The sequence below is a fragment of the Topomyia yanbarensis genome, chromosome 3 (assembly GCF_030247195.1).
Source record: "Topomyia yanbarensis strain Yona2022 chromosome 3, ASM3024719v1, whole genome shotgun sequence".
Classification (NCBI taxonomy): domain Eukaryota; kingdom Metazoa; phylum Arthropoda; class Insecta; order Diptera; family Culicidae; genus Topomyia; species Topomyia yanbarensis.
This window is the reverse complement of record NC_080672.1, coordinates 365,047,238-365,058,239: the sequence shown is the minus strand read 5'-3', so window position 1 is coordinate 365,058,239 and position 11,002 is coordinate 365,047,238. Positions and strand designations below refer to the sequence as shown.

Sequence of the window (11,002 nt, the reverse complement as noted above, 5' to 3'; positions counted from 1 at the left end):
TTCTGAATGAGTCATAGGCAGGATGCGAATCAGTTATTTTATTGAATCAAGCAATCACGGAACACGTATACCTACCTTGTACCAATCAGAAATGCATTTATTAAATGGATGGGCGTAAAGAGTTTCACTTATGGGGTCACACCACACAACCAATTGCGACGGCAGCTGACCACCGGGTGCTTGCTGCACTTATCACAGCTACGTCAAAAAAGTTTGAGTCGACCGAAGACTATTCCAACATACATACAAACCGTTTGGTAACAGCGGTACGCAGCGAAAATTGTCCTAGCCAACGTCAAAACCACTCCTGACGTACAGAATACTTGTTAAGCTCCCCCAAGCCGATCCAGAAACCTCTCAATATACACACGAGCTATGGTTAGATAGTTGCATGCGGCAAGATCTCTTCAACCAGATGACGGGAACCACACACAGATACTCGAGCCGAAAGAAAAAAAAATTTTTGCACCGGCCGATCGAGCGCCACCACAAAACACCGGCTGTGCCGCTGTAACCTATTACACAAGTGAAGACAAGATAAATTTACACAGCTGATCGGTACAATGCACTGGTACACACTACTGCGTCTTCGAAGCCAATAATGGTTGTACCAAAAGGCCAATAATTTAATGCACAAAATAGCGATTAAAACACATCAGCGCACCGTCCCCTGACTCAACCAGGTGACAAACAAACTGATGAACGTTTTAAAATATATATCGCGGATAAACTGTACGGAAAACACTCAAAAATTTAACGATTATGATAAGCACAAAACACTATGCGTCAATCACCAAAAAGCAGTGCTGCCAAAAAAAAAAGATATCTCTAACCATTTGCACTTTCATGCAACTCTGCATGGAAAATGGAAAATCTGGAAAAAATTTCGTGAACAATTTCACAAAATTTTGGAATATTATAATTATAAGTATATAATAACTATAAATTGTACATATAATATACAACGCAAAATGAATATTAAATTTGTGACTAAGCTCCTCAATTTATAAATGTGAATGACATTATTATGCCCGAAAAATCATATAGAAAACTCATCAACTAATATAACGACAATGTACATAGTAATTGCGAAAATCGTGACTAACCTCTTGATATCATGAACATCGTTCAATATTCAGCTCTTTTGGTCGAAACAGTGTTTTTTCAAATTATGAACTAGATTTGTAAGATAAAACTAAACATATTTGGTACACAACCGCAATGATCTTACTAAACATTTGAGTGTAACACCATATGATATTTGGCGTGAACTAGTTTCAGGGCCGGTGTTAGGCTAAAAACGTGGTGGGATTAGATAAATACCGCATTTTTGCAATACTCATAGTAGCATAACAATCTGATAAAATTACCCGCGGTGCGTTTGTAGCACATGACATCTCGGTACATCGAGGATTTCAGACGGGAGTATTGTTCGTGCGAGGCACTTGCTCGTCTGATTTCAAATTTTGGGTTCGTTCTAAAAATTTCAAGTGGGTAATTACGCTCTCAGATATATTCGAGTGGGTAGTACTACCCATACTACCTAGGTCATCCGCCATCTCTGCCTAGTTTTGTGAAAAACTTCTATGCAGTAGCAAAATGCAGAATTAAAATCATCCGTCACCGTAGTTATCAAATAGAGATAACCTCAAGGCGCCATTTATTTATGCATTCACTGGTTGGAAAATCTGCATCGCTGCGGTATATCTGATTTCCTTGTATCCTCAAAAATTACTGTCAAACTAATTAGATCAGGTGAGGTTTCGACCAGTGTTTGCAACGCAACTTCAGCAACATTCTCTCTAGAGGTTGTAATCTCTTTTTTGCAAACCATTCCAGTAAAGTTCAGCTGGAAAATACGCCGGCATTATGGTTGGTTCTGGTAAGTATTCCGACACCAGTAACAAACAGTAAGTAACAGTCCCTGGAGATTGAAAACTAACCGGTCATCAACCAGAATTCCGGCTCATTTTCCGGCTGGACTTATTAGGGTGTTCGTTGCTATACACGCTTACCGGCCGTTACCTAATTTTGGGTAGAATCCTACCCAAAATGGACTAAAGTGCATCTCCTCACTTTTGGGTAACAAGCTTTGAACTTAAATTTTGGGTAGTGTGAGGACTACCCAAAGTTTGGGTTACAGATAACCCAAGCGTTGGGTACAGAGCGGGTAACCCAAAGTTTAAGTAACGATGAAATAATCCAAAATTTGAGTAACGAGCGGATAACCAAACATTTGAGTAACGCGCGGATAACCCAACATTTGAGTACTGAGCGGATAACCCAAAATTTGAGTACTTAGCGGATAACCAAAAATTTGAGTACTGAGCGGATAACCCAAAATTTGAGTAAAGAGCGGATAACCCAAAGTTTGAGTACTGAGCGCATAACCCAAAATTTATAACGAGCGGAAAACCCAAAATTTCTGTAACGTTCGGATAACCCAAAATATAGGCTTCCAATATATATTATATGGATGCTTGGCATTCGCACTAAGAACAACCATCAATATGGGTATCATTTGAAAAGTAGCCATTCGTAGAAGCTGTAAATTGATGATTGGCGCCATTTTGAAATTCAAGATGGCGGCTTTCGGTTACCACAAAACACTTGAAACTACCATAAATATGGGTGTCATTTGAAAGGTATTGATTAGTTGAAGGCGAAAATTGATGATTGGTGCCATTTTGAAATCCAAAATGGCGGTTTCCGGTTATCACAAAACACTTGAAACTACCATAAATATTGGTGTCATTTGAAAGGTATTGATTAGTTGAAGGCAAACATTGATGATTGGTGCCATTATGAAATCCAAAATGGCGGCTTCCGGTTACCACAAAACACTGAAAACCACCATCAATATGGGGGTCATTTGAAAGGTAGTAATTGTTAGAAGACGAAAATTGATGATGGCTTCCGGTTACCATAAAACACTGAAAATCACCATCAATATGGGTGTCGTTTGAAAGGTAGTAATTAGTAGAAGGCGAAAATTGATGATTGGCGCCATTTGGAAATCCAAGATGGTGGCTTCCCGTTACCACAAAACACTTAAAACCACCATCAATATGGGTGTCATTTGAAAGGTAGTAATTAGTAGAAGATAAAAATCGATGATTGGTGCCATTTTGAAATCCAAGACGGCGGCTTCCGGTTACCACAAAACACTGAAAACCACCATCAATATGATGGTCATTTGAAAGGTAGTAATTGTTAGAAGGCGAAAATTGATGATTGACGCCATTTTGAAATCCAAGATGGCGGCTTCCGGTTACCATAAAACACTGAAAATCACCATCAATATGGGTGTCGTTTGAAAGGTAGTAATTAGTAGAAGGCGAAAATTGATGATTGGCGCCATTTTGAAATCCAAGATGGCGGCTTCCCGTTACCACAAAACACTTAAAACCACCATCAATATGGGTGTCATTTGAAAGTTAGTAATTAGTAGAAGGCAAAAATTGATGATTGGTGCCATTTTGAAATCCAAGATGGCGGTTTCCGGTTACCACAAAACACTGAAAACCGTCATCAATATGGGTGTCGTTTGAAAGTTAGTAATTAGTAGGAGGCAAAGATTTTTGATTGGTGCCATTTTGAAATCCAAGATGGCGGTTTCCGGTTACCACAAAACACTAAAAATCACCATCAATATGGGTGTCATTTGAAAGGTAGTAATTAGTAGAAGATAAAAATCGATGATTGGTGCCATTTTGAAATCCAAAATGGCGCCTTCCGGTTACCACAAAACACTGAAAACCACCATCAATATGAGGGTCATTTGAAAGGTAGTAATTAGTAGAAAGTGAAAATTGATGATTGGCGCCATTTTGAAATCCAAGATGGTGGCTGGTAACAAAACACTTAAAACCACCATCAATATGGGTGGTTACCCCTCAGGTTTAAGAACAATTATTCACTAGTGGTCTATCCCCCATACGCTTGCTCATATGTCAGTGGCACCATAATTGCAAATGTGGCCACAGTTCCAACTACAAATATATTTGAAATGAATTAATCATCAACAAAAAACAAAACAAAAATGAATGCACAATTAAAATACTTGTCTCTTAGACAGCCAGAATTCTATATTATATTCCAGCCGGTATGACTGAAGTCAAATGGAATTGTAGTGGCTCGGAGCTCGGGTAAGCTACAGTCTTGTTCAAATGTTCCGTATTGCTCGATGTATCTGAAGTCAATAACCGAGATGACGTTGTTTCACCGGTGTTGACTATTGGAAGCCTCAGTTTGACATGACTGAATAGTTTCCTGAAAAAAAATGTTATTATATATACGTTATACCACAACCGATCATCTTAACCATACCTAAAGTCACCACGCAGATGCGAGGTCATCTAGAGGCAACCAAGGCCCATAGCAACAGGTGGAATATCGAAACAAGCCACGCGGCTCGCTACCAACGAGTTGCCGATCCTCGAGGCAGCACGTCGAAGCCACGTGAACGGAATCGAACGACAGCAAGGAGTGCAGAGGCAGCAGAAATAATCTATAAAAAGTGGTAGAAATTAAATTAGTCTTATGGCGCTTTCGTTTGTTCTTGGTGCTACACAGGTGTAGTGCAAAAAAAGAGATAGACTGATTACACTCAGGTTTGAATGAGTGTAGCACCGACTACACTGGTGTAGTGCAGAGTCAAAAACGAAAACGCCATTAGTTTATCTTCCAGTGTATCCACAAGTAATAGTGAATAAATGTCGTTTCCACGCCCACGATAACAACTTATATTACATGCAAAACTGTTCTTATTTACTTACCAAATATTTTGAGGAGAAAAATTTCTTCAATTATTTATTTGTTTTCCGTTCGTTGGCAACAAAAAGTGCAACTCGATCATCATCTGCAAAACGAAACGCGTCAGATTTTTAATTTTTAGTTTGTGTAATTTTGCAACATTTTCCCTTTAGATAGATTTAATAGGTGTTTGAAACAAGACGACCTAAAATGCACGGAATAAATTCTTCGATGTCGCACGCCATATTCTTTAGATTCGGAGTCACAGAACCGAATCAATTTTGCAACCCTGGGGGTATTGATGACAATGCTTTAAATATACGATTCGATTAATAGAATTAAATTACAGGACTAGATTTAAAATAATAAATATCCTTACATATCCAACTGCTCCGGAAAACGATGCGAGGCTACCAAAATTTGTTTATATTTCTTTAACCGTATCCAGGCCTGCGTTGACGATTTTCGTTTTCTCAGTTTTCTCAAACCACTCAAAAGAAATATCAAACTGGGACGTCATCAAGCGGTAAGTGCGGTCAAATCTGAAGGGACATGAGCCACTCATTATAAAAGTGTTAAATGTATCACTATTTGCTATAACTTGTTCGTACGATTTACGTTTTGCCTTTCTCAATAGAAAAACTGCTCTGAAAACCGTCTTTTCAACGGAGACCCGGAGGCTCGAGTGACATATACCATTCGATTCAGTCCGTCAATTCTCTGTGCGTATGTGACCACAATCTCACTCACTTTTCTCAGAGATGGCTGAACCGATTTTCATAAACTTAGTCTCAAATGAAACGTGCATCCTGTAGGCTGCTATTGAATTTATAATGGATCTGACTTCCGGTTCCGGAGTTACAGAGTGAAGAGTACGATCACGCAGAAAATGTTGATTTTAAAAAATTCTGTAATGAATGTATAAAGGTGAAAACTTTTTCAAACTGGTGCCACATCTACTTAGATTTGTAGTACTAGGTCACTAACAGCCATTCAAAGTCTCTTTGGTCACATTGGCCACCATCGTCGGTTCCGGAAGCCCCGGCGGAAGTGTCCAAATTTAGAGTTACAGTCTCATTGGTTTTTCGGAGATTCGACCAAACTTGGTCTCAAATGAAAGGTGTTTTATCCCCTTAAATGGCTATTAAATTTCATCTCGATCCGATTTCCGATTCCAGAGTTATGGGTTGTGGGGTGCGGTCACTAAGCAAAATCTGTTTCAAATCGAATATTCTAGGGGAATTGTATTGACCATTAGAAGGTAGAAATTGAGCAGCTTCTAGTGCTGCGAGGGAAGCTCCTATCTTTATGAAAAAAGAATTCGTGTTTCTTAACATCACTGTTTTCAAGGAAAAATAGTTTTGAAACCCTACATGCACAAGAAAAACTTTGGGAATGAAAGGGTTAAAAGCAATAGATAGATGATTTGAAAAAAGGAAGAGCGTCAGTACGATGATTTCCATTTCACCGAATGCTAGTTTACGAAATGGATGATTCTAGAAACATAGTTATTTTTAATGGTACTATCGAAGTACTTAGAAATATAGGGAAGATCCGATATTATCAGCCACCGATATTGTCTGTGCCTGATTCAGTCTACCCCCGATTTTTTAAGTGCATTGACCCCATTCTGTCACCTCTTGCATGAAAATTTGTTTGATGGGCTCTATCAAACAAACCAAGTCAATCGTCTTAGATTTCAAAATGGCGCCAATCGTCGATTTTTGGCTTCTACTAATCAATACCTTTCAAATCACAACCATATTGATAATGGTTTTTGATGTTTTGTGGTAACCGAACGCCGCCATCTTGGATTTCAAATGGCTCCAATCGTCAATTTTCGCCTTCTACTAATTACTACCTTTCCAATGACACCCATATTGATGGTGGCTTACGGTGTTTTGTGATAACCGAAAGCGGCCATCTTGGTTTTCCAAATGGAACCAATCATCAATTTTCGCCTTCTTCTAATAACTACCTACCATTTTGGGTGATTTTCAGTGTTTTGTGGCAACCGGAAGTCGCCATCTTGGATTTCGGAATGGCACCAATCATTAATTTTTGCCTTCTACTAAACACTACATTTTAATTGACACCCATATTGATGATGGTTTTCAATATTTTGTAGTAACCGGAAGTCGCCATCATGGAACTCAAAATGGCGCCAATAGGGATCTTTAATTTGGAAAAATTATGTCAGTGTTTCATATGTACTGATAGCGGGTGTCCTCACGAGTACACTCATATCATTCTTAAACCTTAATTATTCTTTTCTGATTTTTAAATTTAAAAAAACCAAATTAAATTCAACCAACAAACTGACAGTTGTTCTACTAAATGACGTATCTGCAAATATTTCGTTCGCCTCATTGTCAACCAGGTCAGCACCCCACACGGCATGATCTGGTACTTTTGCAATCCGCTAGCAGCCTGCCATCCCAAGTTTCATCTGCAAACTATGGTAGATCTGATAAGGCAACCTATAGAGCTGTGCAAGTCGCATGGGTTTGGATGTGTTATTGTCTTAAAAGGAAACAAACTAAAACATGTTTTTTGAATAGTTTTGGGCCTAAAATTGAAAAAGGACTGAGATATTAACTCACGGTACTAATATGCATCAGAAAATGCCTTAACCCGCACACCCCTAAAGATCCCTATTATCAATTTTTGCCATCTACTAATTACTACCTTGCAAATGACACCCATGCTGATGGTGGTTTTCAGTGTTTTGTGATAATCGGAATACACCATCTTGGATTTTTAAATGGCTCCAATCATCATTTTTTGCCTTCTAATAAACACTACCTTTCAAATGGCACCTATATTACCGGTGGTTTTAAGTGTTTGGTTGTAACCATAAGCCGCCTTCTTGAATTTCAAAAAACGCCTATCTTCAATTTACGTCATTCAGAAACTTCCCAACTGCCATTATCCAAAAGGAAATGTTACCCGAAAATTCAAAAAAAAAATCTGAAAGTAAACGCAACACTTTTTGGTTCTAATCACCTACATTTTTTAGGTGAGCACACGCAAAAAAATAATTATTAAAGTCGAATAAAATGAGGGTTAAAGCAACAAATTAATCAAATTGTTCAGTGTTCAATAAAAAATGTTTGTTAATTTAAATAAAACAATTGTTGAAATAACTCTGAATAATTTATTGGGTCAAACATGAAAAAAAGTTGAATCAAAAAATGTTTTATTGATCTCATCATAACAACAATCGAAACAAAAATACAAATTTGTTGTTTCAATAAGTCCGTTTGGTTGCTTTAAACAATACAAATATTTGTATCAATACATATCAAACATTGAAATGAAAAAAAACTATTTTATCAATTCAAATTGTACATTTCGTTGTTTTAAATATAAGAAACGTTCAAAATAATGGTTTTGAAATGTTGAGTCAACACCAATTTTGTTGCAAAATGTAATTATATTTGTTGCAGGGCATATAATTTCAACCATCGCTCCTTCACCTGGTACATTCGCATCAACTTCAGTAGTAACAATCGGTATATTTTCCGTGACACTATCGAGTGTCTCCTGTTCATCTGCAGAATTCACTTATTCTGGGCCAATTTCAGTAGCATCTATAAGGACTATTTAAGCGTGAAAAAACATCGCCACTGTCGCTGTAGCCTGACGAATATCTCGTACTACTAGAACTGTGTCTTCTGCAGAGTTATTCTATAAAATGAAGTTGAAAGCAAGCAAGACTCTATGGATGCGATCGTCTCTGTTCTATTCTTTGACGCGTCGAAAAATCCAACAGCAGATTTTTCGTAGCATTCGTTGTACCTTCAAATGAATAAATTGTTCTCAACTCATTGCGCAAGACTAAATGATAAGTAACTTACCACTGAAGAATTTTGTTATGTTTAGAACCTTCGGCATAGCGACGGCCTACTCGCGTAAGACCATTACTTCCGCGGGATGCTTTTGCTCAGTTAGTTCCTCGGTCAAATGCTCGCTTGATATCGACTTCGAACGACTCAACGAATCCGGCAGTAATGCCAACTTGACCTTTGTTGCTATTGAATCCAACAAATCGCTGGAGAGTATATTTTCTTTGGGATTTTGTTTTCGATGTAACGCATCAAAAACAAATTACTTTCGATCGCTTCAGAATTCGATTGTTTGTCGCACGTGTAAACAACGTTCTTATTAGTTAGAACAAACTTTTATCTCTTTGTTTCAATCCAGCAAGGATTGTCGAACTAATACAGGAAGACTTTTGGAATCAATCAGACGCATGTTTATACTTCAATCACTGATTTATTTGAAATAAACAATAATTTGGTTGATCTTCGAAAAACACAGATAACAAAACCTGTAAGATTAATGTAATAGATATTTTGGTTGATCCAACCCAAAAATCCATTTTAGTTTAATAAATTCCTTGATTTAAAATGAAAATTTTATCTTGATTAAAAGTGAAGAAATAATTTGTGGAATTAAACATAGATAATTCTTTTTCGTGTATTTAGTCACTTTTTCCCATCTTACGGTGACCGTCGTCACTCAAAATGATTATTGGAATCGCTCTGCCAGGTGACTTCTGTCACCTTGGGTGACTATAGTCACCTAAGTGACTGCGGTGATCGCTTTTTCGCTCTCACCTCACCAAACTAGGCGAGGTGACGCATCATAACGGTGAGAATACATTATTCTGTTTTTTTAAATTTTAAACTTTTGTTTCATTAAACCTTTAGTAACATTGGAACCTTTGTTATTTTCAATCATTTGCTATATTCGACCTTTTATCATTCAACATTTCGTCGCATCTTTTAGAATTACCCCGTTTACTAAATTCACACCGCTTGAGGTTTTTGCCTGCTTTTGATCAATAGACTCGAATTAGAATTGTTGCAGCCTGGAACATTTGGCATATAATTGCCAAACTGTATCGCTTTGTAGCTGCTATTGTTACTCATTACTTTAACCTGCGTGTGTCAGGGGCAACAAATGTCAATCTAATGGGCCCATCATATGTAAGAACGAGAAAATATTTAATCACCGCTAGCCGCTGCCATTACCCTCTAGTAGTTATATTCTATTTTAACTCTAGCGATATGCATTTCAGACATTTCCAAAAAATATGAATCATCAACGTCCCATCATGAGTTCAATGTGTCTTTCGAGGTCCGATCGGGTTTCGGAATGATGCGGTGGCCGCTATTTAAGTACTATGAGCAACTCAACATGAACCCACAAGCAAAAAATAAACAACGTTTCAGTACTCACCGACTCATGTTTTAGATCCAGCGCTAATTGCTTTATCCTAAGTTTCTAGGCTGAAATAAATTAATCATTAATTTTAATTGAAATTATTGCATTATGCATTATAATTACCATTCTTTTTCAGAGCCACTTCATGCAATTTGATTCACAACAATAACAATGGCTGTCAAAAACATTACCTACTACTTTGTTTGAAATGGACTACCCAAAATATAAGTACAAAGCGATGAACTTGAATTTGAGTAGACGTCATTATTCAATTCCTACCCAACACGAAGTTCACAGCGACCAACTCAAATTATGGGTAATCGCCATGTTCAAATTTCTACCTAATTTTGGGTTGCCCATGTATAAACTTTCCAGTGAGCAAATTTAACCCAAAAAATAGGTAACTTTGATTTTCAGTGTACATAATATACTGAGACTTTATTTAGTCATCGATAGCATATATTTATATCTGCCTCTTGCCTCTTCAGCTATAAATTGCTCTTCCCGTAATTGAATGCTTCCTAGAAGCACATGCTAAAAATGCATAAAAATCACAACAGAATAAAAGAGACGGAAACAGAAAATATGCAAACATTGCATATTTTTTTCTCAGTGTATACAAATTTGTAAAAATGTAACTTTTTCAAATAAACCGCTAGATTTTTGCTTGGTCTGTCTCACGCAGAAGAATCAGGCCTTTTTGAATCAACAAAACGTTTTGTTGAATCTAAAACGTGGCGAATGACTGTTTCAAACTGAAATGGGCGTTTTTCAAAAGCATGTATTTGGTTTAGTTCAACAAATACTTCTGTTCACATTTTAAATAGAAACATTGTTGAATCAAAATAAAATTTGTTAGATCTAACTGATCCCTTTGTTAAAAACCAACAGAATCTTTGTTTAATTTCAACTAAATTTGAGTTGTTCTCTCCTTTGGTTGATACAAAAGATTTGTTTTTGTTCCTTCAAAGTTGATGTTCGGTTAAACCTAACATGATTTTGTTGTTTCAAACGA

At 37.2% G+C, this 11,002-nt stretch overlaps 1 long non-coding RNA gene across 1 annotated transcript; it reads right to left on the bottom strand.

Annotated features, from left to right (window-relative positions):
- Window positions 1-4,346: 4,346 nt before the first annotated feature.
- Window positions 4,347-10,048, bottom strand: LOC131693024 (uncharacterized). The gene is made up of 3 exons (XR_009306135.1): window positions 10,003-10,048; window positions 4,779-4,861; window positions 4,347-4,510 (listed from the first exon to the last, which is right to left on the bottom strand). It is a non-coding gene; the product is annotated as an uncharacterized LOC131693024 (long non-coding RNA).
- Between the last annotated feature and the right edge of the window lie 954 nt (window positions 10,049-11,002).